At 40.1% G+C, this 25,213-nt stretch overlaps 1 pseudogene; it reads right to left on the reverse strand.

Annotated features, from left to right (window-relative positions):
- Positions 1–9,263: 9,263 nt before the first annotated feature.
- Positions 9,264–9,773, reverse strand: LOC124524835 (actin-related protein 2/3 complex subunit 3-like; annotated as a pseudogene).
- Positions 9,774–25,213: the final 15,440 nt, after the last annotated feature.

Raw genomic sequence — 25,213 nt, forward strand, 5'->3', positions numbered from 1 at the left:
GAAATAATGCAACCAGAAGACAATAACCAATATCTGAAAAGCTAAAGAAATTTTTTCTACAGATTTCTATGCCCACTGAAAATAATGGTTAATGATGATAACATTAGTGATATTTTTCCACCTATAGTAAAACTGAGAGCATTAATCACCAGTAGAAATAAATAAAATATATAATAAAAGATTCTTCACAGAATAAGTGATTGAAATATGGATCTACAGGAAGAAATGAATAATAAAAAATGGTAGATATGTGAAAAAAACCAAAATTATGTTTTTTCTCCTTTCTTAATTTCTTAAGTAACTAAAGAAAAAATAATAATACAGTAATACATTGTGGGATTTATAACATTTGTACAACTAAAATATAGGACAAAGGACATAAATGGGATAAAAGGAAGTGTAATGCAAAAGTTTTACATTTTATATATATACATATACACATACACTTACATTAAATATTACCTTAGAATATGGGATAGGTTAAGGATACATATTATAATCCCTAGAGTGGTAGTTTCTGAACTTTTTGGTCATAAGAACTCTTTCCACACTTACAACTTATTAATGATACCAAAGAGCTTTTGTTCGCATAGGTTATGTTAAAGACTTAATTTTTTAGAAATTAGACTGAGTGATTCTAAAAATATTTTATATTAATTCACTAAACAATAAAAGATTTTAGAAAACATTATGTTAATTAGAAGGTATTTTAATAAAGATAGATATATTTTTCTAAACAGAAACAAATCTACTGAGAAGATGGCCTTATTTTACATATTTACCAATCTCCTTAATGTCTGACTTAAGAGAAAAGAGCTGGATTCCTTTGTATATTACTCTCTGCAATCTTTTACGGAATAGTATCATGGCTAAAGTATAAGGAGAAAATTTGTTATATAGATATGTCATGGGAAATGGAGGAGTATTTTTATGGCCTTTTCCATGTACATTGTTTTTGAAACTGCATCAAAACTCACAGTGGTAGTTTGGCTCAGGTCATGATCTCACCGCTCTGGTGATGGATTCCCGGGTCGGGTTCTGTGCTGACACCTCAGAGCCTGGAGCTTGTTTCGGATTCTATGTCTCCCTCTCTGTTGCTCCCTCGCTCTCTCTCTCTCTTTCTCTCTCTCCCTCTCAAAAATAAACATTAAAAAAACTAAAAAAAAACAAACAAATAACTGGCTGCTACATGGGAAAGAGACACCTTACAAATAGCAAGCATGATGTCTGAGATGTTATTCTGTTTGCAGATAAAATGGGGTATTTCATAATGATAAAAGGGTTAAAACAATTCAAGAAGACATAGTAATACTATGTGTACAACTATTTACAGAACTCTAAAATACATAAAGAAATAATGACAACACAAAAGGAAAATGTTGACAAATCCACAATTACAGATTTTTTAACTTTCCAGTTATTCATAGAATTATTTAAGACCAAAAAAATTAGCAAGAAAAGCAAAGTTTTGAATGACACATTAGTCACCTTGACTTGACTGATTTTTATAAAATACTCCAAGAAGACATAATGATCCTTAATGTATGTGTGGCTAACAACAGGGCATCAATGTATATGATCCATAATTGGTAGAACTGAGAAGAGAAACAGATGAATCCATTATTATAACCGGAGACTTTGATGCCCTTAAATCAGAAATGGGCAAATCCAGCAAGCAGGAAATAAGAAAGGACACAGTTAAACTCAGCAACATCAACAATCAACTACACATAATTGATGTCTATAGACTACTTTATTCAACAAGGGCAGAGTATACATTCTCTCAAGTTCACATGGAACATTCACAAAGACAGAGCACATCCTGGCCCATTAAACACATCTTAATCAATTTTAACAAGAGATGTCATACAATACATGCTCCAGAGCTCTGATGTAATTAAACTAGAAGCCAATAGCAGAAAGATAGTGGGAAACTCCCAATTATTTGGAGATTAAACAACTACTTGTAAATAACACATGGTTCAAAATAGAAATCTCAAAAAGTTAAATAGGACTAAACAAAAATGAAAATACAACTCATCAAAATTTGTGGTATGCAGTGAAATAAGTGCCAACAGGGGAATTCAAAACACTGAAGGCATATATTGGAAAAGAAGAAAGAAGTAAAAACCAATAATCTAAGGTTCCATCTTAAGGAATTTGAAAATAATGAGCCAATTAAACTCAAAGCAAGCAGAAGTACAGAAATAATAAGTTAGAGCATAAACCAAATGAAATTGAAATAGAAAAATCAATACAGAAAATCAATGTAACCAAAATCTGGTTCTTTGAAATGATCGATAAAATTGATAAATCTCTTACCATAAATGAAAGAGAAGTCATCGCTACTGATCTAGGTATATAAAAGAATATTATGAACAACTCTAAACTTGTAAATTTGATAACCGAAATGAAATGGACTAATTCCTTCAAAGACAGGAACCACCAAAACCCACACGAAGAGAAACATAATCTGAATGGGTCCCCATCTATTAAATAAATTGAATCAATAACTAAAATGCTCCACAAAGAAGAAAGCAACAGGTCTGGATCATTTCACTGGTGAATTTTACCAAACACTTAAGGAAGAAATTATACCAGTATATACCAATTCTTCACAATATCTTCCAGAAAATAAAAGCAGAGGGAAGGGTTTCTAACTCATTCTATGAGACAGAATTACCCTAATACCAAAGCCAGATAAAGATATTATAAGAAAGGAAGCTACAGAACAATACGTCTTATAAATATAGATGCGAAAATCTTCAAGAAAAGATGAGCAAATCAAATCCAACAAAGTGTAAAACGATTTATACACCATGACCAAATGGGATTCATTCCAGGTGTGCAAAGTTGCTTCACATTTGAAAATCAAGAAACAGGGGGGATGGGCTAAATGGGTGACAGGCACTAAGGATGGTACTTGTTGGGATGAGCGCTGGGTATCACACGTAAGTGATGAGTCACTAAATTCTACTCCTGAAACCATTAATACACTATATGTTAACTAACTTGGATTTAAATAAAATGTTTAAAAGAAAAGAAAATCAATAAACACAAACCATCATATCAACAGGCCAGAGGAAAACAACATGTAATTGTATCAATGGATGCAGGAAAAGCATTTGACAAATTCCAACACCCATTCATGATAAAAGCTCTCAACAAAGTAGCAATAGAGGGATACTTCTTCCTTCTGATAAACAGCAGCTACAAAACACATACAGTTACCATCATAGTAATGGTGAGAAATTAGATGTCTTCCCTGTACAATCAGGAATAAGGTAAAATGTTCCTTTCACAACCTCTATTCAGCATCATGCTAGAAATCCTAACTAATGCAATAACACGAAATAACAAATACATGGAAAGGCAATAAAAGGTATACAGATTGGGAAGGAAGAAACTAAATTGTCTTTGCAGATGACAGAATTGTTTGAGTAGAACGTGCCACAGAATCAACAAAAAAACCTCCCATAACTAACAACTGATTCAAGCATGATTGCAGAATACAGGGTTAACAGACAAAAGTCAATGGTTTCCCTATATATCACCAATGAACAATGAAATTTGAAATTAAAGCCACATTACCTTGGCACACAAGAAAGAAATACTTAAGTATAAATCTAGAAAATATATGTACAGGATCTATTTGAGAAATTCTACAATACACTGATAAAAATAAATCAGAGAAGATCTCAATAAATGAAGAGTCCAGGTGGATGGATACGAAGACTCGATATCACCAAGATGCCAATTGTTCCCAACTTGATGTTTCCATTCAAAATAAACCCAGTCAAAATCCCAGCTACGTACTTAGTGGATATTGACAAATTGATTCTAAAGCCTATATGGAAATTTTTAAAAGATCCAGAATAAACATAAAAATACTGCAGAGGAACTAAGGCTGACACTATCCAATTTCAAGTCTTACTATAAATCTAAATAATCATGATGGCATGGTGAAAGAATTGACAAATAGTTTCATGGGAAAGAATTGGGAGCCCAGAACGAGACCAACAAAAATACAGCCGACTGATTTTTTTGACAAAGGAACAAGGCAATCCAATGAAGAAAGAACAGTGTTTTCAAAATTTGATACAGGAACAAGTGGACATTCATATGCCAACAATTAATTTAGACACAGACCTTACACCTTCACAAAAGTTAACTGAAAATGGATCACAGACCTAAATACATAAGTAAAAAATACAGAGCTTTGGGAATACAACACAGGGGAAAATGTGATGACCTTGGGTTTGGTGATGAGGTTTCAGATTCAACACCAAAAGTGTAATCCATAAAAGAAAAAAAAATTAAGTTAGACTTTACCAAACTTAAACACTTGTGATCTCTGAATGATACTGTTAAGTGAATGAAAAATAAGCCACACCATTTTCAAATAACATAAAAAGGGACTTGGAACCGAAATGTACGAGAATCCTTAATACTCAACAAGAAGATAACACAGGACTGTATATAGTTGACTTCACAGGATTATATATATTTGCATACTTTAAAAGCTGCTGTCTGAGAGTCTGGCTCCCAGTCAGCCTTAAACTAGGTGCTAAATGAGATTCCTCCCCCTGGGACACTCAACATCACTAATCATCAGAGAAATGCCAATCAAAACCACAAGAAAATATCCCCTTGCACCTGTTAGAATGGCTATCATCAAGAAGATGAGAAGTAAGTGTTGTCAGGATGTGTAGGAAAGGGAACATTTGTACACTCTTAGTGGGGATGTAAATTGATTCAGCCACTATGAAAATCAATAAACTTCCTTTAAAGTGTTCTTTATTTTTTTTTTAGTAATCTCTGCACCTAACATGGGGCTTGAACTCAAGACCCTGAGATCAAGAGTTGTGTGCTCTTCTGACTGAGCCAGCCAGGTGCCCCAATAAACTTGTTTTAAAAAACTAATTTAGAGACTAGCTGGAAAAATTTTATTGTGACAGATTTGACAACTTTAAAACAAATGGACAAATGTTTTTAAAGACACAAATTACCACAGGTCACTCGAGAAGAAATGTATAAGTTGACTAGCCCATGGCTATCAAAGGAATTGAATTAACAATGAAAACATTCCCACGAAGGAAAATTCCTCTAAGATGCAGTTAGTGGTTAACCATACCAAATATTTAAGGAAGAAATAATGCAAATGTAATAAAATATCTTCCAGAAAATAGAAGAGTAGGGCACATTCTCAACTTGTTTTATTTAAGGCAAGCATTACCTTGATACAAAACCAAGAACATTCCAAACAAACAAACAAACAAACAAACAAAAAAACAGAAACAAAATTCCTCATGACTATAGGCAAAAAAATTGTAAAAATAATTTAGAACACAGAATCCAGCAATACATATAAAAAATCATAACCTTTGGGGCGCCTGGGTGGCGCAGTCGGTTGGGCGTCCGACTTCAGCCAGGTCACGATCTCGCGGTCCATGAGTTCGAGCCCCGCATCGGGCTCTGGGCTGATGGCTCAGAGCCTGGAGCCTGTTTCCAATTCTGTGTCTCCCTCTCTCTCTGCCCCTCTCCCGTTCATGCTCTGTCTCTCTCTGCCCCAAAAATAAATAAACGTTGAAAAAAAAATCATAACCTTTGAAAGTGCCATTAAAGAAAGATGACACACTTAGGAATTATTTTAACAAAACCTGGAAAATCTATACACTGAAATCTATAAAACTTGTTTAGAGATATTTTTAAGGACCAAAATAAATGGTGAGATACCCCATAGTCATAGATCAGAAGACACAAAATTGCCTAAATTTTTGTTCTCAAATTAGTTTAGAGATTCGATGCAATCATAATCTTAGCAGTCTTTTCCACATACATTAATAAGCTTCATCTAAAATCTACATGGAGGGGAACCTGGGTGGCTCAGTCGGTTAAACGTCCGGCTTCGGCTCAGGTCATGACCTCACGGTTCGTGGGTTCGAGCCCCACGTTGGGCTCTGGGCTGACAGCTCAGAGCCTGAAGCCTGCTTCGGATTCTGTGTCTCCCTCTCTCTCTGCTCCTCCCCCACTTGTGTTCTCTCTCTCTCTCTCTCTCTCTCTCTCTCTCTCTCTCTCAAAAGTAAATAAATATTAAACAAAATTTTTTTTTGAAAAAAAGAAAAATGAATGTTGACCAGAACCTTACACTACAGATGAAAATTAACTCAGGATAGTCACAGTCTTCAAAACTAAATCAGCTGAACTAAAAAGTCTTTTGGAGAAAACATCAGACCATATTTGCAATGTTGTGTAGGCAAAGATTTCTCAGGACACAGAAAGCAATTACCATAACAGAAAAAATGATAATTAGACTTTGCAAAGACTACTCTTATTTATCATAAGTCAAAATTTCAAATATTAATAGGAAAGCCATATACTGAAAGAAAATATGTGAACAATATTTATCAGCCAAATACTTGTATCCAGATTCTTTAACAACTACAACTCGATAACAAAAAGATAAACAAACCATTAACATTGGCAAAAGACATAAGCAGACATTTCACAAAGCAAGATGTCTGGACAATAAACACTAGACAACACAAAATAAACACAGGAAGAATTGCTCACTTCGTCTTTAGAGACTGCAGTAAGTACTCCAGTGATATTCCACTACACATTCGCTGGGATATTTAAAGTTAAGAACCAAACAACAAAAATGTGGCAAGGATATTAATCAACTAGAAGTCTCACATATTTCTGGGAAGAACACAAAATGGTACAATGAGTGACACTTGGAAAGTTTTTGCAGTTTCTTGCTGAGTCAAACGAACACCCTTTTACTCAGCATCTACGTGCGGATTTATCCGAGGAAATTGAAAGCATGTCCACAAAAAAGCCAAACTTAGTTGGCGGATGTATTTGCTAGCTGATGCTCATCTGACACTACTGGAGGAGAGACCTCGGCCGTTGGCATCTGTGATCACCACCCCCCCACAGCTTTCCACTCTTGCTTGGAATGTCTGCTTAGCAGTCACAGAGAACACTTTCCTATTTCATTAACAAATTTTGTGTGAGAAAGAGAGAGAGAGCGAGAGAGTGCATGAGATGGGGAGAGGGGTAGAGGGAGAGAGAGAGAGGGAAAAAAATCTTAAGCAGGCTCTACACTCAGTGCATAGCCTGCTGTGGGGCTCAATCCCACGAACCTGGGATCATGATCTGAACTGACATCAAGAGTTGGCCATTCAACTGACAGCCACCCAGGCGCCCCAAGTTTCCATATTTCTGATCAGGGCAGCAAATGCAGACCTGAGGATGGATCCTACATGGTCTGGATTAGTCCACATCCATGAAAGACCTGTTAACGTTTAGGGCACTTTTTAAATGAAACCTTGATTTACTAAATAGCAATGGTCTACATTTAGTCTGGGTAGGAATAAATCCCCCCCCCCACCTCCCCACCCAGAGCATCTTATTTTCCTCTCTTTAAACTTCTTTGAATGTACAGAAACTTTTGTCTTCTTTCTGATTCCCTTTCTAATGAATTTAATTGGGGAAAAAAATGTGAGAATCACTCAAGATCATATCGTGAAAGGATTCTGCTTTTACAGGGATGTCCTTATGAAAGTCTGCAATGGCTTTACTGCCAGAAAACCCTCTGGTCAGCACCACACTGTTCCATCATGATGTGTTTCTCACCGGTGGTCTCAGAGGGATCAGAACCTGGATTTCTCAGTACCTCAGTCACAGAATGCAGAAGGTTCCCAGCTCTTTGCAGGCACCTGTTCCATCCCCCCAAAAATCTGGGGTCACCAATATGCAGGGGATGCATGTTTATAACCCAATGTGGGGCCACTGCAGGGATTCCTGGAAAATGAAAACCAATCGGCTCCAAATGGGTTTTGCTGCCTTCACCTGTTGCCATGAGGGATATTTTTATACCTAATTTAAGTTGAGGACTTGTATGAAGCATGGAAATCATGGGATGCATGAGCAATGCTACCTAGAAACCATGAGTTTCATCTGAGAATCGACCTAGGGATGAGGGTGTCCATCACACTGTAGAGACAGGATGCTCACAGCCACTCTGAACTCACGGGAGGTGCAAGGAATCTCTTACCAAAGTAGTGGTATTGCAAAGTCTGACGTGAGACTGTACTAACTTGATTTTAAGACTGAAATGAGAAAACTTAGTAAGTTCTACCATGATTGTGTTCTCTTCTGATCTCTCCATGCAGATGTGGCAAGGGAAGTGATTGGGAAAGTTTTGAGCTCAGCTCTTCCCAGGAGAGAATCAAGTAGAGTTAAGAGACAGGGAAAATGTTTCCACTGGGGACCCCATGGTTCTGCCCTCCCCCATCCTGTCCCTGTCACCTTTCTATAGACACTGAGATGACAGGCCTGTAGAAAGATGAGCTAATGACATCCTTGCCTTTAAACTGTGCAGATTCTTGGGGCGCCTGGGTGGCTCAGTTGGTTGAGTGTCCAACTTCGGCTCAAGTCATGATCTCACGGATTGTGAGTTCGAGCCCCACATTGGGCTCTGCGCTGACAGCTCAGAGGCTGGAGCTTGTTTCAGATTCTGTCTCCCTCTCTCTCTGCCCTGACCCCACTTGTGCTCTGTCTCTCTGTCTCTAAAATAAATAAACAGTAAAAAAATATTAGAAAAATATTTAAACTGTGCAGATTCTTCCAGTGTGCACAGGTCACCCTACATGTCCACCCAGATAAGTGTGAAAAACTTCCCCAGACTTAGAATCAGTGCCCGGGTAGGTGGTGGAAGTGGGCAAATTGGGTGTAATAGGGAAGTTTCTGGTAGCCTCTGATGAGCCATCCAGCTCTAAACATCTCCCACAGCTCAGAGGACTATTTTCTCTGCTGTGCACTGCGACCATTCATTTCTCGGAATAAAATGGCTTTCATTTATTTCCTGTATCAGTTCAGAAGGTACATATTATTATATTATCGACTCATTTTAAACTAAAACCTTACTAATTCATATTCATACTCATCTTGAAAGGGCACGTTTCAGGTCTGGTCTTTTATTTATTTATTTATTTATTTATTTGGAATGTCAGAAATGTCTTTATTATTACTTGTTCTTATTAAGCACCAATTCAATACTGCAGAAAATTTCCAATTACCCTTCGACAATCCATTCTTCCCTCCCCCACCCAAATTCTTGATAAAGAGCTCTTCAAGCGAAGACACACTCTCTTCTCTCTTCTGTAAAAAATTTATCAAATAAAGGCAAAGAAATGTGTTCATCTTGCTGTAAAATGCTGCCCATGGCTGTGGAAAAGTGTCTGCCCAGGCTCCTTTTATTGTCCAGGTCCTGAAAGACTCTCGTTCATGAACTGTCTCTTCACAAGCAAATCCACCACGTGCTGAGGGTCCAAAACTTTCTCACAAAGTCTCAGTCACATCTCTTGTTTCAGCTGCCATAACAGGCCCTCATCACCTCATCATCCTGTTTGTTTGCAGGTTTGGCATAAATTGCATTAAGTGGAAAACCAGGCTCTCCAGGAGTGGGAAAATTAGTGAATCCCAGCATATATAATTTCTTTCTCACTTTGGATTTTGGAATTGCACTTTTGGAGTTTCTTTAGACACTCAGAAATGCAGACAGTTATATATATCAAGGTTCTATCAGCTTCATTCTTAATCTCATAGTTTTGGAAGAAGAAGTAATAAATGGTTTCATCTACAGTATCTGTATCTTTTGTCTCTCTAGGGGCAGGTCCTTTGAACTGACTTCTGATAGGCAACAGTGCCATGTTTCCAATGAGTTTGGTGTCAGGGTCCACGAGAGAAGAGTGGTAAGCGGGCATCTGGGCACCGCCTGGGTTTCAACCTACAGGAGGAGGTTGGGCATCAGGTCTGGTTCTTAATTACTCAGTTGACGTCTCTCCATGAGTCAACTAGAACTATTATTTAATAAGTGTCTTCTATAATTTGTGTAATTAAGAAAACTTAGATTCTTTATTGGGAAATAAGGTTCTTTGTTCAAAAAATTGTTTTACAAAGCAAGTTTAACCTCATAGAACTATACGATATCCACCAGTATTTTCTCACGAAACCTTTCTTGCCCCAGTTTTAATTTCACAGATTTCAAATTAATGGCATCAGCACTTAAGCTTGTGCCCTAACAGTTAGGAAATTTCAAATCACAGGACACTGGAAGTAAGGTTGCAACTAATTAAAAATAAAGAAAACAAAGTGATGATGATAGATGTCTCTTCTGCTTGTTTAAGAACACTATCTCCCAAAAATTTGTGAGGAGAAAGACTATTTGGGTCCATTTATCTTTTCTCTACAAATTAGTTCATATTCATTTAACAAATTCCTCTACCCCTTCCATTTATGGATATGCCAGAACACATTTCATTAGGAAGAAAATTTACGACTCTGATCGCTATGTTTGGGTTTTAAGTTATTTTTTCAAACTTTACCTTATGCATTTATTTTGAAGAGGTAAACGTGAACTGATCTCCTTTCTTGTTACTGAAATACAAAGATTTTGGTGATAAATAAAAGTGAAATCAGTTTAGCAAAAAAGACATACTGCTCTTATTTCACCACTGTTTGGTTGATCAGGGAAACCAATTGTCATGTAGGACCATTTGAGTTCCTGAGGTTTGACAACTCTGTATTTGTGATGTAGTGCCTCTGGGATTTTAATGTTTCTTTAATTTGGAGAAATAATTACTCTTCTCATGATTCTTCTTCTTCTTTTCTTTTTTCTTTTTTTGAGAGAGAGCAAGAGAGCACACACATGAGTGGAGGAGGAGCAGAGGGAGAGGGAGAGAGAGAATCTCGAGCAGGCTCCATGCTGCACATAGAGCTCCGAGTTGGGGCTTGATCTCACGATTGTAAGATCATGACCTAAGTGGAGATCAAGAGTTGGCCATTTAACCGAGTCACCCAGGTGCCCCCAGGATCCAGTGGTTTTAAAGCAATGACGACCTCAACCATGATTTCTTGAATATTAGTGCAAGTTCATGGCAACTACACACTCCTGCCTTTCCTTCCTTAATCATTTCTATTTGTAGGACTGTAGTCCCCTTAATAACACTGAAAATAATGGGAGTCCTTCACCCTAATGCATATGATTGAAACTTGCTACTTGATCACTTTTATAATGTTACCTATTTATAAAATTCTATATTTTCTTTTTTAAAAGTCTATTTATTTATTTTTGAGAGAGAGAGTGTACACGAGTGGGGGAGGGGCAGAGAAAGAGGGAGAGAAAGAATCCCAAGCAGGCTCCACACTCAGCACTGTGCCTGACAAGTAGCTCACGATGATGCTGAGATCATGACCTGAGCCAAAATCAAGAGTTGGAGGTTGAAATACAAAGATAAAGAGAGAATTCTGAAAGCAGCTAGGGACAAACAGGCCATAACCTACAAAGGTAAACACATAAGGGTAGTAGCAGACCTGTCCACTGAAACTTGGCAGGCCAGAAGAGAGTGGCAGGAAATATTCAATGCGCTGAATAGGAAAAATATGCAGCCAAGAATCCTTTTATCCAGCAAGACTGTCATTCAAAATAGAAGGACAGATTAAAAGTTTCCCAGACAAAAAAAAACCCTAAAGGAATGCATGACTACTGAACGAGCCCTGTGGGAGACCCCAAGGGGGATTCTGGGAGTGGAAAGCATCAAAGACTACAAAGGACCAGAGACATCACCACAAGCATGAAACCTACAGATAACACAATGACACTAAATCCGTATCTTTCAATAATCACTCTGAACGCGAATGGACTAAATGCCCCAATCAAAAGCAATCTATATGTTGCCTATAAAAGACTAATTTTAGACCTGAGGACACCTGCAGATTGAAAGTGAAGGGATAGAGAGCCATCTATCATGCTACTGGAAGTCAAAAGAAAGCTGGAATAGCCATGCTTATATCAGACAAACTAGATTTTAAAACAAAGACTGTAACAAGAGATGAAAAAGGGCATTATATCATAATTAAAGTGTCTATCCATCAAGAAGAGATAACAATTGTAAATGTTTATGCTCCTAACATGAAGGAACACAAATATATGAATCAATTAATCACAAACATAAATAAATCTATACATAACAATACTGTAATTGTAGGAGACTTTAACGCTCCACTTACAACAATGGATAGATCATCTCGTCAGAAAATCAGTAAGGAAATAACGGCTCTGAATGACACATTGGATCAGATGGACTTAACAGATATATTCAGGTCTTTTCATCCAAAAGCAGAATACACATTCTTCTCAAATGCACATGGAATATTATTCAAAACAGATCCCATACTGGGTCACAAAACAGCCTTCAACAAATATAAAAGGACTGAGATCATACCATGTATATTTTCAGATCACAACCCTATGAAACTTGAAATCAACCACAAGAAAAAATTTGGAAAGCCTGCAAATACATGGAAATTAACATCCTACTGAAGAATTAATGGGTCAACCAGGAAATTTTAAAATATATGGAAGTAAATGAAAACGAAAACATGACAGTCCAAACCATCTGGGATGCAGCAAAGGCAGTCCTAAGAGGAAAACACATTGCAATCCAGGAATCTCTCAAGAAGCAAGAAAAATACCAAATACAGGATCTAACCTCACACCTAAAGGAACTAGAAACAGAGCAGCAAAGAAACCCCAAAGCCAGCAGAAGAAGAGAAATAATAAAAATTAGAGCAGAAATAAACAATATAGAATCCCCCCCCCCAAAAAAACCCAAAACCCAGTAAAACAGATCAATGAATCTAAAAGCTGGTTCTTGGAAAGAATTAACAAAATGGATAAACCCCTAGCAAGTCTGATCAAAAAGAAAAAGGAAAGGACCCAAATAAATAAAATCAAGAATGAAAGAGGAGAGATTACAACCACCACTGCAGAAATACAAACAATAATAAGAGAATATTATGAGCAATTATAAGCCAATAAATTGGGCAATCTGGAAGAAATGGACAAATTCCTAGAACCATATAAACTACCAAAACTGAAACAGGAAGAAATAGAAAATCTGAATAGACTCATAATGAGTAAAGAAATTGATTCAGTTATTAAAAATCTCCTAACAAACAAGAGTCCAGGGACGGATGGCTTTCCAGGGGAATTCTACCAAACATTTAATGAAGAGTTAACACCTATTCTTCTGAAGCTGTTCCAAAAAATAGAAACAGAAGGAAAACTTCCAAACTCATTCTATGAGGCCAGCATTGTCTTGATTCCAAAACCAGACAAAGAACCCACTAAAGAGGAGAACTACAGACCAATTTCTGTAATGAACATGGATGCAAAAATTCTCAATAAGGTACTAGCCAACCAGATCCAACAATACATTAAAAGAATTATTCACCACGATCAAGTGGGATTTATATCTGGGATGCAGGACTGGTTCAATATCCGCAAATCAATCAATGTGATACATCACATTAATAAAACAAAGAATAAGAACCACACAATCCTTTCCATAGATGCAGAGAAAGCATTTGACAAAATACAGTGCCCTTTATTGATAAAAACCCTCAATAAAGTAGGGATAGAAGGATCATGCCTCCAGATCGTAAAAGCCTTATGCGAAAGACCCAACTTTAACATCATCCTCAATGGGGAAAACCTGAGAGCTTTCCCCCCAATGTCAGGAACAGAACAGGGATGTCCACTCTCACCACTGTTACTCAACACAGTATTAGAAGTCTTAGCCTCAGCCATCAGACAATACAAAGGAATAAAAGTCATCCAAACTGGCAAGGAGGAAGTCAAACTTTCACTCTTCACAGACAACAGGATACTCTATATGGAAAACCCAAAAGATTGCACCAAAAAACTGCTAGAACTGATCCATAAATTCAGCAGAGTCACAGGATATAAAATCAATGCACAGAAATTGGTTGCATTTCCATACACTAATAATGAAGCAGCAGAAAGAGAAATCAAGGAATCGATCCCATTTACAATTGCACCAAACCCCATAAAATACCTAGGAATAAACCGAACCAAAGAGGTGAAATATCTATACATTGAAAACTATGGAAAACTTATGAAAGAAATTGAAGAAGACACGCACAAACAAAGGAAAAATATTCCATGCTCATGGATTGGGAGAATACTGTTAACATGTCAATACTACCCAAGGCAATCTATGTGTTCAACACAATCCCTAACAAAATAACACCGGCACTCTTCACAGAGCTAGAACAAACAACCCTAAAATGTGTATGGAACCAGAAAAGACGCCAAATACCCAAAGCAATCCTGAAAAAGAAAACCAAAGCAGGAGGCATCACAATCCTGGACTTCAAGCTATATTACAAAGCTCTAATCATCAAGACAGTATGGTACTGGCACAAAAACAGACATACAGGTCAACGGAACATGCGCTAGCGACTGAGCCTATCAGACGCCCCAGTAAGAAAGTCTCTTGAAAACAGTAAGAGATAAAAGATACATTCCATATTGGGAAACAATGATTTGGATGACCATGGATTTCTCATCAGAAATAACAAATGTCAAAAAAACAGTGGAAAAATATCTTTAAGTGGTGCCAACCCCCCCCTCAAAAAACCCTCCCAAACCTGTTCTATATCCAAAAAAAATTTTCCTTCAGGAATAAGAGTAAAATGAATTAATTCTCAATTGAAGTAAAACTCAAAGAAGTATGTGCCGGCCAATCTGCTCAATGAGAAAGGCTAACGTAGTTCATCCTGAAGGGAAATGATCCAGAGGGAAAGCCAGTACTTCAGGAATTAAAGTAAAGCCCAGAAAAGGTAAATAGCAAGATAAGTAGAAAATACGACCTCTTATTTCTTCCTAGATTTTCATTAAAATATACAAGGGCTGTTTAAAGCAAAATTTATAACACAGGTTAGTGGCTGTTTCACTCCATGTATGTGTACCACATAAGACAGCAGTGGGGTCATAATGAACCCACACGGTGTCCCAGTTCTGAGAATTTACATAAAGTGGTACTTTATTAATTCTAAGTAGATTCTAAAAAGTCAGATACGTATATTATAATTCTCAGGGCAGCAAGAAATAAAAATGTTCGAAGACATATTGCCAAAATGCCGTGTGATAAGTTAGAATAGTGATATTATTAAACTGATTCAAAAGAAAGCAGGAGAAGAGAAGAATAAAAAACAGGAGAGACAAACAGACAATACATAAGAAAATGACAGCTCTCAATCCGACTGTATCCATAATTATATGAAATGTTACTAATATAAACAATCCAAAGGCAAAGATGGAGAGTGATTTAAAAAAAGAAGTCCATGACAATAAATTATATTCAGAAAAGAAAAAAAGAAAAAAGACAAGTCCATATTATATGTATTCCAAAATAGGAATACTTTAAAACAGGAAGTGAGAGACATACCATGTAAAGAGTAAGGAGAGGAAGTCCTGGGCGGTTATTCTAATATCAGGTGAAACAGAGATAAAGGCAAAGCAATTTTTTACCTCTTCAAAAGTGGGATAAAATACATAAAACATAAAATTTTTAAAAAAAATTTTTTTTTCAACGTTTATTTATTTTTGGGACAGAGAGAGACAGAGCATGAACGGGGGAGGGGCAGAGAGAGAGGGAGACACAGAATCGGAAACAGGCTCCAGGCTCTGAGCCATCCGCCCAGAGCCCGACGCGGGGCTCGAACTCACGGACCGCGAGATCGTGACCTGGCTGAAGTCGGACGCTTAACCGACTGCGCCACCCAGGCGCCCCATAAAACATAAAATTTAACATCTTAACCGTGTTGAAGAGGCACTAAGCCCACGCACACTGCTGTGCAGCCATCACCACTGTCCACCTCTAGAACTTTTCTCATCTTGCATAGTTGAACTCTGTCCCCATGGAACACAACCCACCGTTGCCCCTCCCCCAGCCCTTGGCGGCCACCATCCTATTTTCCATCTCTGAATTTCACTCTAGGGACCTCATGTAAGTGGAATCGTTCAGGATTCGTCCTTTTGTGATAGGCTCGTTTCACTGGGCACAACGTCCTCAAGGTTCATCCATATCGTAGCCTGTGTCAGTTTCCTTCTGACCCTCAGAAGTCCCCTTCCTCTGTTTCCTCTGGCCAGAACAACATGGTTTCTACTATTCACGAGAGAAAAGAAATGGGAAACTCATTCTCATGTAGGATGCATCTTCTGGTTTTGGCTCGCGCCACAATTGGCCTGCTTTTGTTGACTTTTCAGAGGCCTCGGACAGTTGCCTCTTACGGTTCCCCCAAAGATTTAGCTGTCGTTAGCAAAAACAACAGGTTTCAATAGCAGAATTGGAACTCTTCCATCAAATTTCAATTTAAATTTCTTCCACATTATTTTTATAATTTTTATATGGATATGATGTAATGAAAGTTTTCCTTCGTATTAGTTTGGACTTCAAATTCTACGAATGTGAGTGATTTGGAATCTATACATTCTCTAGTTATTTCTCAAGAACAAGAAGGAAGCAAATAATAAGTCATTCATAAAATAGTCCCAAGAATAAGATAAGCTATATATGAGTGAAAAATCTAAATTTTCAGAACATTCAGAAACCTAATTTCTGGTGAAATTAAGTGTCCAGATACTGTAATAACCAACAGTCCAGATATTGTAATAACCACATATGTAATATAAGTATGAATAAATATAAGACTTAAAACATGAACAAAGATCCAAAATACTCTAAAAATGAACCAGATTTTATGCAGGGGAGCAAGTTTCCCATTTCTTGGCTCCCATGCATTTTTTTTCTCCTGAATTGGCCCGGCAGTAGTAACAGAAACCACATCCATCTGGCCCATGGATACGGAAAAAGGACCTTCGAGGACCAGAGGGTGTGGGAGGGAACTCCAGAGGAGAGAACCAGAAAAGGGGTCCTAGTTCCGTGTAGGCCCGGCAGTGTCCCAGCCAAACCCCTGACCACGTATGGCACACATACAGAATAACAGAGCAATGTGATCTAGTACACAGAATCTGAACTAGACATATAGGTTGATGGACCCAAACCAGGTTGATTGCCTTCTTCAGCAAAACAACATCTCAAAAGGCATCTACCAGGCCTGAGAACACAGCATAATACTCACAATGTCTAAATATAATTCAAAAGGACTCAATATACAAACAGGAAAATGTGACCAATTGGAAGGGATAAACACAATCAACAGATGCCAGACTTATATAGATGTTGAAAATATATTACTATTTAAGTCACTCTGTTTGTGGTCATTTGTTAGAGCAACTCTAGAAATCTACCAGGGGTTTTCTTCTGATGTGGAATAGAGTGTGACTTCTTGAAGAATGCTTTACCAAATTCATTGCTTTTATAAGGATTATCATCTCTGCAGAACTTTGGTGGCTAAGGAGTTTTAACTCCTGGATCTATAGCTTCTCACTTTCATTAAAATCAGAGGGATTCTTTATAGTATGACTTGTTTGCTCTCTTCCCTGTGAAGGCCTTCCTACTTTTATCACACTTACGGGAATCTCTCCACTTTATTAATCCCTTGAGATCTTATGAGGTTTGTTATGACTGAAGGTTTTCCCATACTGATTACATTTTAGAAGTTTTACTCCTGCATGGCTTGTGCAATAGCACAGAATAATTTCCCACATTCGCTGTGTCCGTAAGAATTCACTCATGCCAGCAGTTTCTCTCATCTTCGCCTAAACTACGTTTGAAATGCCCTCAAACAATTACGGGATATTTTTCTTAGAGGAATAAGCTCAGAGCTCAGATGCAACTGGGTTTCCACTTTGACCATATTCATGTCCTTCCTGCGCAGTCCAGTGCTTTCTTGAAAATGAATACAACTGGCTTGAAATCTCCTTTTCCATAAATGGTACAAATAACTCTTCTTTGTGAATACTCTTGTAATCTACCTCGGCATATGCTTGGTCAGAAGAGCCCTGTTGTCTGTTTGATACTCTGATTTCAGGTCTACTTTTCCAGTACTAAAACTCTCAAGTGCAAACAGTCCCTTCCCTGTCTGAAAAAGTACCCATCCTAAGCCAACTGGTACAAAAATGGACAAAGCGGGGAAGAGAACATTTGAATTATTTCAGATATGATCTCCTATGATGCAGCAAACCCATAAAGCACACACAAGAAGTTAGCAGAAAACTGGAGAGCTACTAGAAACTAAGGAGCTTAGAGAGATGTCAGGGAGAATGGCAGAGTTAAGTACCTCCAATCCCTGCTTCATAAAAGCAACGAGGACATCAGCAAAAAATAGTCCAAATCAACCCTTTCAGACTCTTGAAATTAACCAAAAGCTTGTAATAAGAGAGCATTTATTCAAGAAAGGTGGCTGGATGTGGGTTAAGCACAGCACACTCTGGGGCATTTAAATTGCTCTATTCAGACCCTCTTCTCCTTGTCTGTGGGTATTTTTGAAAGTCAAGAGCCAGCAGTCATGGTGAAAATCCGCAGCCCAGCAGCCAATGGAGGGGAAAGAACCGGATGGAACACATTCAAAGCCCCATTCCAAGAGAATTATCTTTATTTCATCTGTCTGGAAGTTCCTGAGATAACCCCACTCGAAAGCTTTCTCTTTATTTTATCTTCCTCAGGATTACCCACAGTGAGAAGCCTTTGTAACAGGGCCCTGGGTCAAAAACAATCAGCAGCAGTTCAGCCACGTGAGGTGGTGATAACAGGAGGAGGTAAAAATCAAGCTAACCAAAACCTTCTAAAAAGTATAATCTGGAGAAAATCTGGAGAACAAGGGTCAATGGGGGGCTCCGAATTCCAGGGGAATCTAAAAATCACGAGCACATACAGGGTATTGTTCACACTCAGGGCTACAGGTACGCCAGGAAAGGCATGATGAGGCCGAGTTCTCTCGCCTGTGGCCGGTCATGATGCTTTGTGCAAGCAGGGAGCAAAGACTAAGACAGGATTATAAAGTGACTTGCAGTGTTCAAGCCAATGCCCCAACACACACAGTGCCGCTCAGTCAACTCCGAGACATATTAGCTCCATGCTTTTAAGAAAATCTCTCTCCAACCAATTACCAGCTGACCGATGTGGTCAAATAGCCAGTATTTCAGTGGCCACAATGAGAAAAAAAATATTACGGACTTTACAAATTCAGCCGAATCCCACGGCCCCAATATTAGCAATGTTAACATCCTGGGCAGGTATCCTTTTATCCTGTTTTCCTTAGAGAAATACTACCTATAGTTGCTGCCTCTAAACTTAAAAAAAAATTTTTTTAACGTTTATTTATTTTTGAGACAGAGAGAGACAGAGCACGAATGGGAGAGGGGCAGAGAGAGAGGGAGACACAGAATCGGAAGCAGGCTCCAGGCTCTGAGCCATCAGCCCAGAGCCCGACATGGGGCTCGAACTCACGGACCACGAGATCGCGACCTGAGCTGAAGTCGGACGCTTAACCAACTGAGCCACCCAGGTGCCCCTGCCTCTAAACTTTTTAAATAATGTTTATTAATGTTTGAGGCTGGGAGGGGCAAAAGGAGAGGGAGGGAGACACAGAATCCAAAAGAGGCTCCAGGCTTGAGCTGTCAGCACAGAACCTGACACAGGGCTCGAACCCATGAGCCATGAGATCATGACCTGAGACAAAGTGGGATGCTTAACCACCTGAGCCACCCAGACACCCCTGATTGTTGCCTCCAATTCCTTCACTCCCATTCCCCCAAATCTCATCGTCCCCCTTGGTGTCTCTGTTCACTGCCTCAGTGAACAGTGTCTCATTTTGAGCACAAGGTGGTATCATCCTTCTTGAAATCACCTCTTCTCTGAAATCCCTGTCATTACATTTACCTGGTTTGCCATCTGCCAGACTGAATGCCCTTTCTGTCTCCTTCACGCACTTCCCTCTCTCTCTAAAGTCGGTGTGCCCAGGACTCAGGGTGAGGTCTCTATGCTTCTGTCTGCACCTGCAGTCTCATGGCATTAAATATTATCCAACTCCCATGACCTCCTGTCTTCTTCCTACCTGGAGGGCTCTCCCCATGGATATCTAAGAGTATCTCACGCTAACAATGCAAACATGGAAGTCCTCCTGCCCTGGGGAAAAAAACTGTCTCTGTTTTTCCTGCCCCAAGTCTCTTTTCCTCTTTGTCCAGGAGCAGGTGACATGAGCCTTCTGTGTTGTTGTCACGAGCATGCTATGAAGGCGTACGCTCAGAAGACACACAAGTCGTGTCTTTCCATGAGGCCAGTTTAAGTCAGTCATCAAGCAGGGTTAACATAATTCTAAAGCAGGTTCAGGATTCCCAACCCAGTGACATTGCACCACGTGATTCACCTGGCTCCTTACACGGCACACAAAGGAGAACACTAGACAAGTCACACAACAAAAGAGCTAACACACGGGGGGCAGGAAGCTAAGGAACCAAACGTGAAGTCAGTGTGTGGGCTCACAGCCGAGATGAGGCCTCGGTCCAGTCCGGGTCAGCTCTCGGCACTTACTGCTTATTATGTTCAAGCAGCGAGGGATCCCAGTTCTGTTTGGAGATCAGTCAGGCGGAGCCTTCGGCATCAGCTACCTTTCTGAGGGATCCCAGTTCTGTTTGGAGATCAGTCAGGCGGAGCCTTCGGCATCAGCTACCTTTCTGAAGTGGTCAGGCAGGGGTCAGTGTCTGAGGAGTCCGACAGCTTGCTGCCAAAATCCTCCCCCTTTAAAGGGATTTCATCAGCGTTGGGCCCCTGCAGACCTCTGCTGCTTCTGCCTGTTCTCAGTTCTGGGGTGTCATCAGCTGGCGCTGGTCTCAGGGATATCTGGTAGCTGCGGTACGCTTGGCTGCTTGTGTCATTGCTTGACTCAGGGACCTGCTTGCTCTCTACAATTATCAGCAAGGGACCTGCTTGCTCTCCACAATCTTGCTCTCTACAGTTATCTAAGCCAAAAGCTCAGGAATCATCTTTAGATGCTTTTCTCCTGTATCTGTCATACCTATCCATCGGCAAACCCTGCCTTCTTTAGAGCCAAAATAATATACGGTAAAACCTTGGTTTGCGAGCATAATTCGTTCTGAAACGGGCTTGTAATCCAAAGCACTTGTATATCAAAGTGAATTTCCCTATAAGAAATAATAGAAACTCAGATGACTTGTTCCACAACCCAAAAATATTCATACAAAAATGACTACAGGGGCGCCTAGGTGGCTGAGTTGGTTGAGCATCCAACTCTTGGTTTCGGCTCAGGTCATGATCTTGTGGTTTGTGAGATCGAGCCCTGTGGTGGGCACTGTGCTGACGGTACAGAGCCTGCTTGGGATTCTCTCTCTCTCCCTCTCTCTCTGCCCTTCCCCCACTCACGCTTGCTCTCTCTCAAAATAAACTTAAAAATTTTTAAATGATGATAATACTGTAATATAATACAAAATAATAAAGAAACTATAAAATATAAAGAAAAATAAATTAACCTGCACTTACCTTTGAAAAACTTCATGAGTGGTGTGAGGGAGACAAGAGAGAGGAGGGTTATTGTGTAGGACAACTTTCATTATCACTAATGGAGTCACTGCAATCTATTGACTCAATGGAATCTTTTTTTCTGCATGGGGGCCATTGTATACGCTTGCATGAATGTTGACTACAGCACTGTATTAATAAACTGCTGTCAGATGCTGTATTTAATGTAACTGGCAACAAGGCAGCAGAGGAAAGGGTCTATGTCTGCAGGCAGCCTGACCTAGAATGAAGCAAAGCATTCCTAAGCTTACTCTTGGATGGAAAAGCAAAGGACTGTCCACAGGTGCTTTGAAGTGACAAAAAATACAGGAGTGCCAGTTGCGGGCACCTTCCAATGTTCTGAAAAATCACGGATTTCTACCAAACATCATGGTGTGAGACTGAGCATCTGAGCATGGGAGATGATCACCCACAATCCTGCAGGGAGAGGGGGAGAGAGAGAGAGAGAGAGAAGAACCACTGGCTCAGTTGTGATCACATGACATTCAGCATCACGTACTACTACTCACATTACAAGACATTGCTCGTTTACCAATTTAAAAATTTGGGGTGCCTGGGTGGCTCAGTTGGTTGAGCGTCTGACTTCAGCTCAGGTCATGATCTCACAGTCTGTGAGTTTGAGCCCCACGTCGGGCTCTGTGCTGACAGCTCGGAGCCTGGAGCCTGCTTCGGATTCTGTGTCTCCCTCTCTCTCTGCCCCTCCCCTGCTCATGCTCTGTCTCTCTCTGTCTCAAAAATAAATAAAAACATTAAAAAAATAAAAATAAATAAAGATTAAAAAAATAAAATTTATTAGAAATGTTTGCTCATCTTACAGAACACTCCCAGAACAAGTTACTCGCAATCCAAGGTTTTACCGTCTACCCCAAATCCAAGCACTTTTAGTCTATCATCTAGTCATGTGCCATGACACAATATACATTCTACTGATACCCATGTCTATTGTGGCAAGATCTGCCAGGTGCTCACAAATCCTCACTTCCCAGTCTCCCTGAACTTACTTCAGACCACATGACTGGGTTCATGATGCTGGAAGAAGGAAACAGGTAGCATATGCTGCCCCCAGCTTCAAATATCCCCCTCAGTCTTCCTCTCACAGGCCGGAAGCAGGGGTCGAGGAGTTGGCAGAGCGACAAGCTGTTCCAGCCCAGACCCCAAACCACCTTCCGGGGTTGCTGCCAAGAGTTGCCTCCCGAGCACATCACACCATGCAGTGTGAGGAATAAACTTTTTTATGTTAAGCAACTGACATTTGGGAGCTTTCTGAGCACTGCAGCCGGCATGTACCGTAATGGATGGACACGTATAAAAAGCACATGTAGAGACCGATCCACGTGGACCAGTAGCTACCTCTGGGACGGCGCTTGAACTGGGTGCATCAGACAAGGTGAACCTCAGCCTAATCTACAATGTTTTTATTTTCACAAGGATAATGAATGTATACATTTTAGGTGTTGATAACAAATTTAAAAGACAATCCCTGGGGGCACCTGGGTGGCTCAGTTGGTTGAGCATCTCACTCTTGATTTTGGCTCAGGTCATGACCCCAGGGTTGTGAGATTGAGCCCCGTGTTGGGCTCTATGCTGAGTGTAGAGCCTGCTTAGGATTCTCTCTTCCTCTCTCTCTCTCTTTCTCTCCCCTCCCCCGTCTCTTAGCCCCTCCCCCCCACTTGCATGTTCTGTCTCTCTCTAAAAATAAAAAAAATAAAAATTTAAAAAGACAATCCCTGAATTCCCCTCCTCTTGCTCCTGGAAAACTCTATTCCCAAATTGCCTTTCCCTTACTCAGCTCCATGGTTCCCTGGGCTCCGTGCCTTGGCTCAGGGCTAGGGCAGGAAAGGATGAGATACAGTCAATGAATCAGTCAACAGACACCAGCACCAATCCCTTGGGCCCTGGACTGTCACAAACTGGACAGGATGAGGTAAATGAGTCATGTTCCCTGGCCCTGGGCAGCTTTCTCATCAGAGTGGCCACTCTGTGCAAAGAACTGTGCTGTATTACAAGCTCACATGCTGAAGATGGGACTTGTCTGGGACACAAGGGAGCCGACTCTCTGGGTCTGTCTCTTCATCAGTGTCCAAAGCTAGCAGGGAGGCAGAACAGAAAGGATAATTGCATCAGGGCGAGGACAGAATGTGTGCTCAGATCAAGGAGAAAGGCCACAAAAGTAGAAGTGATCAAATCAGGAGCACCTAAAGAAGACGCGCCTAAGGTGGGTCTTCATGGCTGAGCACAAGCTCAATGAGACAGAAAGAGTAAGGGAAGGAGCATGCAAGTCGGCAGGACCCACATGTGCAAAGCATAAGAGGTGAAATGATCCTTTACTGTCAAGACACCGATGGCCTCACTCTGTTATAAACTCAGGGTGTGTGCATGGGAGAGGCACTCTCGGCAGGCACCCCTGTGTGAATTTGGACTTGATCCACAGGGCTGCCACCACCACTGTGTAGATTGCATCCTTGGGTGTCTGGCCACAAGGGTGAATGGGGCTGAAATCCAATCAACTCAATCCACCAAGCAATGCACCCTGGCACTCGTTTGAGTCTACCCGGAGAAAGGGATGGCTTTTTCTCACTTCCCAAATATGCTGTGGAGTCTGACAGCAGCCTTCATTATCCTGCCCCCAACACCACAGCTTTCAAAGCCTTTTCACTTGTCGGACCTCACTGAATGAATTCTCACAACTCTGTGGAATAGGGATTATGAGCACGATTTCACAGATGAAGAAATAAGGCTGAGAGGTGGAGAAGGACAAAACTCTCCAAAGAGGCACTACTCAATTCCAGGGAGTCTACTCAGGTCAAAAGATCTTGGGAAATGGGGTGCCTGGGTGGCTCAGTTGGTTGAGCGTCCGAGTTTGGCTCAGGTCATGATCTTACAGTTTGTGGGTTCGAGCCCCTCGTCAGGCTCTGTGCTGACAGCTCAGAGCCTGGAGCCTGCTTCCAATCCTGTCTCTCCCTCTCTCTCTCTGCCCCTCCCCCACTTGCAGTCTTCCTCCCTCTCTCTCTCTCTCTCAAAAAAATAAATAAATAAAAATTTAAAAAATTAAAAAAAAAAGATCTTGGGACAAATTAGTGAGACTGTTGGCCATTTGCCCTGTGCAAAACACAGGCTTGACGAATACAACTAAAGTTCATTATACACATTGTGCAACATGACCAGAAATAGAAATCTGAACAAGGCAAAATAATAGCTCTTTTAATAATTCTAATATTTCCTTTCATTCTATTAGACTGTCTTTGGTGGAAACTCATCTATAAAAGGATGGACTATCCCCTCACTATCTGGCAGCAGAGACCAGGTCGTGACTGCTTCATGACATCAAGCAAAAAATCCATTTTGTGGCCCCTCCTACGATGGGGAGGGGCCTACAATTTCACACATCTGAAATGTTAGATATTTCACCAAGAAACCAAGGCAAGTAACACTATCTGATTTTTACCTAATATTACTTGGGTGGAAGATAAATGGGACTTTGCGGGGAAAAAAATCCTTCTGATGGAATTCTTTTTCCTGGTTTATGAAAAAACAGCCTGACAAAGGGAAGGGCATGTTCCCAACCTTGGCCAACGTCCCTGAAGCATCCAGGCACCAAAGGTTGTACGAAGAAGCTATGAGTGAATTTGGACCCCGAACTAGCTTCTGAGTACCACTATGGGGCCTGTTGTCCAAGGATAGATGACGGTACCAAAACACTGGGTAGGTAAGCGTCCCTGTTTCTATCTGGAACATTAATGAGATACATAAAATTCATCGAGAGTTGTACTAGAAACACCTAACCTAAGTTTATAAAACAAGTTGTCTACGGTCTTTCTAAAAGTTCCAACAACCAA

The sequence above is a fragment of the Lynx rufus genome, unplaced genomic scaffold (genome assembly GCF_022079265.1).
Source record: "Lynx rufus isolate CCGP_SWC_20201006 ecotype Redwood Valley unplaced genomic scaffold, mLynRuf1.p SCAF_4, whole genome shotgun sequence".
In the NCBI taxonomy this organism is placed as follows: Eukaryota; Metazoa; Chordata; class Mammalia; order Carnivora; family Felidae; genus Lynx; species Lynx rufus.